Below are 6,348 nucleotides of genomic sequence, written 5' to 3'. Positions count from 1 at the left end.
TTTATCAAAATGTTCATTTAAGTACTGCTTGTAATTATTTTTATCTTATAAATAATTGCTATATTTGCACAGTTAAATCACTACTTTTAAAATTACATGACCGCATATGTACAGTTGTGTGCAAAATAATAAGAACAAAATGCAAACACTATTTGAATCTCTTTTCATTTTCTACTTTTTCATCCGTGAAAGATATAAAAATAAAATTTGATTCACAATAAAATGTTTCCTACTTCAACTATACAAAACTAATTACCTTATATTACCATCTCTAAACTCACTTTCTTTTAAAAGTCTGTCCAAATCAATCGCCATTTTAAAATTTAGATTCAAGATTCGTAATCAGCGATACCAAAAGCCCAAAATACATAGTTCACTGATTTTTTTTTTTTTAATTTTTGTCCTTTTTTTACGCTTGCCATATTGGATACATAATTTAGAAATTTTTGAAATTTGACTTCAGACATGTACTCAGCCAGCTCAAAAAACATATAGCAACAAAGTGGCATCGAATTGTGTCAAAGCGTCTTTGAGCAAATAGTTTTGTTCACCTAGATTTCAAACCACTGTGCGCCGTTCGGGGTAAACAAATAAAGATATGAAATAGAAAAAATTTCAGTTTAGCATAAATTACAGGCACCCTTATGAATAATACTTTTAGTTTTATGATGCGATGCAGATGCATAAACACTATTCGAACATCCCAATCCTACATGCGAGTATAACTGACTGTGGTTAAAGCAGGTGTTTTTCTAAACCGCGTAAATACAAGTAATAAACTTCGCGAAAAATAAATTTCAACAAACTTTGAGAAAAATTTCCAGCTTTTTAATTCGATTTCTTAAAAAGATTTTGAGTACACAGTTTTGTAGCCCATCAAATTCTAGCAAAGTGAAGTGCAAGGTTCTGAAGCAGCTAAAAATTACCGTTAATTTTTTATATTTTTTTGTTGCATTTGCTTCCATATAACGAATAAACACAATTTATTTTGAAGTGGAAGAAAAACGTAGATTAGATTATTTTCGATTTGGAGGAGGGTGCAGGTCATCTAGTTACCGCGACTGCGTATTGTAAAAAAGCTCTATTCGACATCAGGTGTTCTTTGATCCACGTCTTGCTAAGGAACCTCGCGACGTGTGCTGTCTATGCACATAATATGCTCCGTTGTTTCCTATTCGTCGTTGCACTACCTACACTGATCTGAGTTAACTATTCCTATGTTTAAGAAAATATTAATAGTAATATCTTCGACAAAAAAAATCTAAAAGTGCAACTGTAATTTTTCGCCATTTGAAACTGACATTTTATTATACTAGAATCAAATGAGTTAAAAAGTGTATACTCAAAATCTTTCTAAGAAATCTAATTAAAAAGCTCGAGATTTTTACGAAGGTTTGTTGAATTTTGTCTTAAATTATTGCATAAATGAGCTATGAATGAACTATAAATATTCCTATAAAAAAATATTAAAATCAAATTTGTAACAAAAATGAACTTGTAGGTACAGTGGGAAGCAGAAATGAGTACACGGTGATTTTTGTTAAATACTTACAAGGTTTTTAAAGTTAAATTTTTTAATTTCTTTCATAAAAATATGGTTCATGCTTTCTCCAAAACCATATAAATTAAACTTTCAAACTTTATTCAGAGCTTAGAAAAATTTAACAAATTTTCATTAAAATAAAAGTGCAAGCTTTAAGCGGCTGAAAAATCGCATTAATTTTTAATACTTTGTTTAATGAAAATTTTATACATTTTTCTTAGCTCTGTAATTATAAAGTTTGATTTAGCATAAGGGTTTGGTTAAAGCATGAACTATATCTTTATGAAAAATAATAAAATAATTTTAACTTTAGAAACCTTGCAAATATATAACAAAAATCATTCGATCATTATAATTCTTTGCTTCAAATATATTAGTCATCATTTTCTTTACTACCACATTTATTCCATTATTAAGGGATGCTACGCCCTCTTGTAGACTCTCATCCCTTTTTAGTTTAGCGCAGTAGATTCTTTTTAGCTAACATTTTCCGTTTAAAATAGGGCCTATTTTGGAGTGAATTTTATTCAATGAAAATCGTTCGTTTAACAGCATCAATGCATCAGAAACAACGATTTTTCCTCTTAGAAAATGCATTTCCCTTGCAAAAATTTTCCCATTTTCAAAATAGTGTAATGGACTGGAAAGTTCCCAAAAAAACTTGCGATTTTTCGCCCTGGACGTAATTATTTAGATACTTAAATTTTTTATGTTAGATAAAACTGTGAGTATATATTTCACTTGCGTTAATTTTTCTTTTTTTTTTCTTTTATTTCAGATGCAGTAATTCTTCCTAAAAAGTGGTAAGTTGAATATATATCTCTTCTCGATAGGCGCTGTAAGCGCCTAAGCGATTTTGGCCGAGTTCAACAAAGCACGCCAGTCGTTTCTCCTCTGTACCAACTGACGGAAAATTGGAAATGCCAAATGAATGTTCTCGCAAGTCTTTTCCAATATTTGGCTACACTAAGATGGCCCAATGAGTGCGTTATGGTGTCAGTCTTTCTTGTGGATTGGGCAGAGCACACTTAAACTCAAGTCATCTGTATTATAAGCTCCGCAATAGCTGGGCTGGCAGGCAATCAGCTTCCGCAGCTTTTTTGGCTGAAAAAAGCCAAGTAAGTAATTGCTATTCATACCTCGTCATAGTCAGAGGGTGCGACATCGCGTGCGTCGTCATTGACTGGGGCTCGGGTTCAACTTTTCCACAAGTTACCGTGCAGTTATCATGTAATATACGTCGGATACTATGTCGCAGTGGTTGTTCTTACAGCAGTTCGTTCTGGTATTGAAACCTTCCGTAAGTTGTACTCACGTATTTCGATATCTCTATCTATTTTGCGGAACATACATCTCGCTTTCCTGTTCAGCTCTTTACAAGCTCGCAGTGTTTCGTTTTTTCGAATAGGAGATCACTTTATGCTAGAAATTTCCCTCGTTGGCACCAAAGATTCTTTCCGTGCCCACCTTGGCATTGAAATCACGACGGACAATTTTGTTATCGGGACGGGGCAGGCCCCGCTTGTGCATTCCAAGTGATCATAGAATTGGTCTTTGGTCGCCCTATCATCCTCTTCTGTACGATCGTGGACGTAACTAATCGAGATGTTGAAGAAGCTCGTTTCGATGCGGATTGGGACAAGAATCTTTTTAACCATGGTGAACATCAGTCCTCGGCAACGGAGTATCTCTTTCACCACAAATACGCTAACGAATTTGCAATACTCGACATGACAGCTGTAGTAGTCTTCGCAAAGTCCAATTTTTTTTTACCTAGCCCCGTTCAGTGTTTTTCTGAGCTATGAAGTTGCACGTCCGAAGCCCAACTCATTGCTGGGAGTTAGCCTTTTCACATTGCCTCTCGCAAAAGGGTGTTCGGTTGTCACCCAAAGAACTCTTGGTGTAAACCAAACGTTGTGAGCTGCTTAAACCAGCTGCAAAATAATCCTTCCAGGCCAATCCCTGGTGAATGGCGATTACATTTCTCCGCATGCGTGGAGTTCTTCATACGGAACCATCTTCCATACGCAAGTGGATCTGCATAGCACATATTCATTTTATGATAACTGGAAGTTGATTAAGAAATATTGATTTGTTTTGAAATTTGTAATATTTTTTTTTAGTGTATCACATATCTTTTACAGAATTTATGCAAGCTTTTCACTACGACTTATTAAGCATTTTGTACTCCACCAACTTACATACATATGTATAAGAATGCGTGGATGTTTACGTTAGGTTTTTGGGGAGCAAAATTTCTTTAATTAACTTTTTACAATTTGTATTTCTTAATTTTTTACAACTTGAATTCAAGTGTTTTTAAAATCTTTGGAAACTTACATATCGCTCAATTACCAGAAAAGTGTCATAAGCAAAAAACAAAAATCGAGCTAAGCATGCAGAAATTGCTGTTAGTTCTTCTTCTAGGTTGTGTAAAAGTTACATAGCTTTATCGATTACCAGTATGGGAGTAAACATAAATATTTTCATTTGTAAATTCAAAACTTTAAGGCCGTCTTTCTCTAGTTTTTGGTTTTTTTTTTTCAGTTATGACAGCATTGAAGTATATATACATACATACGTAATTGGCCTTTTTCTCTCATTGATCGATACCCTCCAAGTGCAAGTTATGAAAAGACCACACGAACGCCATTAGAAAGTATCACACATTTAGCTTGTCAAGTTTTAACCTTCAAAATAAATGCATGACGCAAAAAAGAGGTAAACATTTAGCAAACGATATACCATGTTGCAATCCTTAGATAAATATTTTCTTCTCCACTTGCTACCACACATGTATGTACATACATAACACACTGCCATAATTTGTAAAAAGAATATGTGAAATAATAAATTTTTGTCGCCTAGACTTCTTACATAAATTTGCAATAATTTTTTCTTCCTTGAATGCTACATATTTTACGCAGAAGCTAAGTAAACAAACACAGCATTCAAAGCGTAAATCCTAGCGCTATCTACATACATACTAGATACTCGTACACATGAGTGTTTTTGTATGTATATGCGAAATTTAACAAACACTTATACCGTAAATATTTTATGCTAAATTTTTGTATTGTGTGCTTTTAAATTAGCATAAAAATTTTCATATTTTCCAATTTGGCTAATGGTTGCAGAAAACAAGCATAAATTAGCATGAATAAAATTTCACTAAAAGCTAATTTAAGTTTAGATATATGAAATATCACTTAAAATAAATAAAATTGTTGTTGCATATTTTTTCAGTACTGATTTTCATGCGAAATTAATGGAAATTACAAAATTGTGGAGCAAAAATAGAAAATCAATAAGCTATGTGACTGTGAATATTATAAATTTGCTTGTTGCTCTTTCACGCTAAAACGGCTGGACGTATTTCAATGATATTTGGCACATTGCACTATATGAAATGTTGTATTTTTTATTGGCCAAAATGCGAAATTAAAATTTTTGCAAAATGAAAGTTTTTTAATAATAATAATAATATAAGGATTGGCGCTTACAAATATGCTAGTGCTTGGCCCAGCTTCTCCTCCGAATTGTGGCGCGCGCCTTGATGTTGTCACAAACAGGGGAGGGACCTAAAAATTTACGCCGACTCCGAACGGCGATTCTATTTTTTTTTATGAGAAGCTACTTTTCATTCTACTTTCCATTGCCTGCCGAGGGGCGACCACTATTAGAAATTTTTTTTTTGTAGTTTGTTTGAACCGGGTTCGAACCCAGGCCCTGCGGAGTGGTAGCGCGCTCTGCTAACCACTACACCACCAAAGTTAACTTAAAAAAAAAGTATTTATGTACTTATATGTGTAAATGAGTTATCAAATAACGATTGAGTGAATTTTGAAATAGTTTCTAACAAATGTTTTCATTAAAAAGTTTATAATTAAAGTTAAAAAATACTAACTTTTCTCTAAACTTTTTTCAACCTCTAAATGAACTACAAACTTCATCTCGTCCTGCACTTCTAAAATGGACGAAAAGGTTTTTATTGAAAAAAAAAAACAAAATATGAATTACCAAGTCCAGAAAACGGTTGCCAACAAATTATATAAAATTATATAAAAAAGTAGCCGTGTGAATAACTTGTCAGACGTGTTTATCGAGCATTGGACATATCATATCCTCTTATTTCTAGCCATTCTTTGAATAAACGCACAAAGCACCAGAAGAAATTAGAGCTTCCACCAGATGTGATCGAATTGCTGAGATTAAACCTAAAAAGCCTATTTTGGTGCTGCCCTATTCAGTATAATTTTTCCCTTAACAAACACTTACAATTCATCAAAATACGATTGATTAAATTTGTGTAACAGTGATCTTTTATACTGACTACATTTGTATATATATATGTAGATACGTACGTATTTATCATACAACGCATGCATTTCGCTAAATCAAATTTGATACTTTCATTAATTTCCAAAATACTTAAATTAATTAATTGAATTCGAATAGAAACTTCATTCTTCATTCACACTTCATTAGTTGTGGTTACACAAAACAACAGTGATTAAAACTGGTATAAAGCGGTGATGGGTTAGTCCAAAAACGTCTGCCTTGAAGTACATACTTTTTGAGTGAAAATCAATAAGCGCCGAAGTGGGAAAGTGGATTACAAAAAAAAATTTTCAAAACTTCGAGATTTTTTCAGGACTTTTTCTACTAGATTTTCGTCCGTTTTGTTGTTTCCTTTAACTTTTTCGGTATTTTTTAGTCAATTTTTGTCTGACATTACATTAAATTTACATTGTTTTTAAAAAGTAAAAAGTAGAACAAAACAACAGTTACTTACTGCTTAACAA

The 6,348-nt window shown here is 32.8% G+C and overlaps 1 protein-coding gene across 1 annotated transcript in view; it reads left to right on the top strand.

Annotated features, from left to right (window-relative positions):
• Window positions 1-2,309: 2,309 nt before the first annotated feature.
• LOC108368759 (NUAK family SNF1-like kinase 1) overlaps window positions 2,310-6,348 on the top strand; it is a gene marked incomplete at its 3' end in the record, with an annotated part of 52,320 nt that continues 48,281 nt past the window's right edge. The window contains exon 1 of the mRNA XM_017623673.1: window positions 2,310-2,346. The remainder of the gene's footprint in view (window positions 2,347-6,348) is intronic.

The sequence above is a fragment of the Rhagoletis zephyria genome, unplaced genomic scaffold, assembly GCF_001687245.7.
Source record: "Rhagoletis zephyria isolate East Lansing unplaced genomic scaffold, Rhagoletis_zephyria_1.1 Rzeph_scaffold_03300, whole genome shotgun sequence".
Classification (NCBI taxonomy): domain Eukaryota; kingdom Metazoa; phylum Arthropoda; class Insecta; order Diptera; family Tephritidae; genus Rhagoletis; species Rhagoletis zephyria.
The sequence above is the reverse complement of the archived record's forward strand: the minus strand, read 5'-3'. Positions and strand labels throughout refer to the sequence as shown.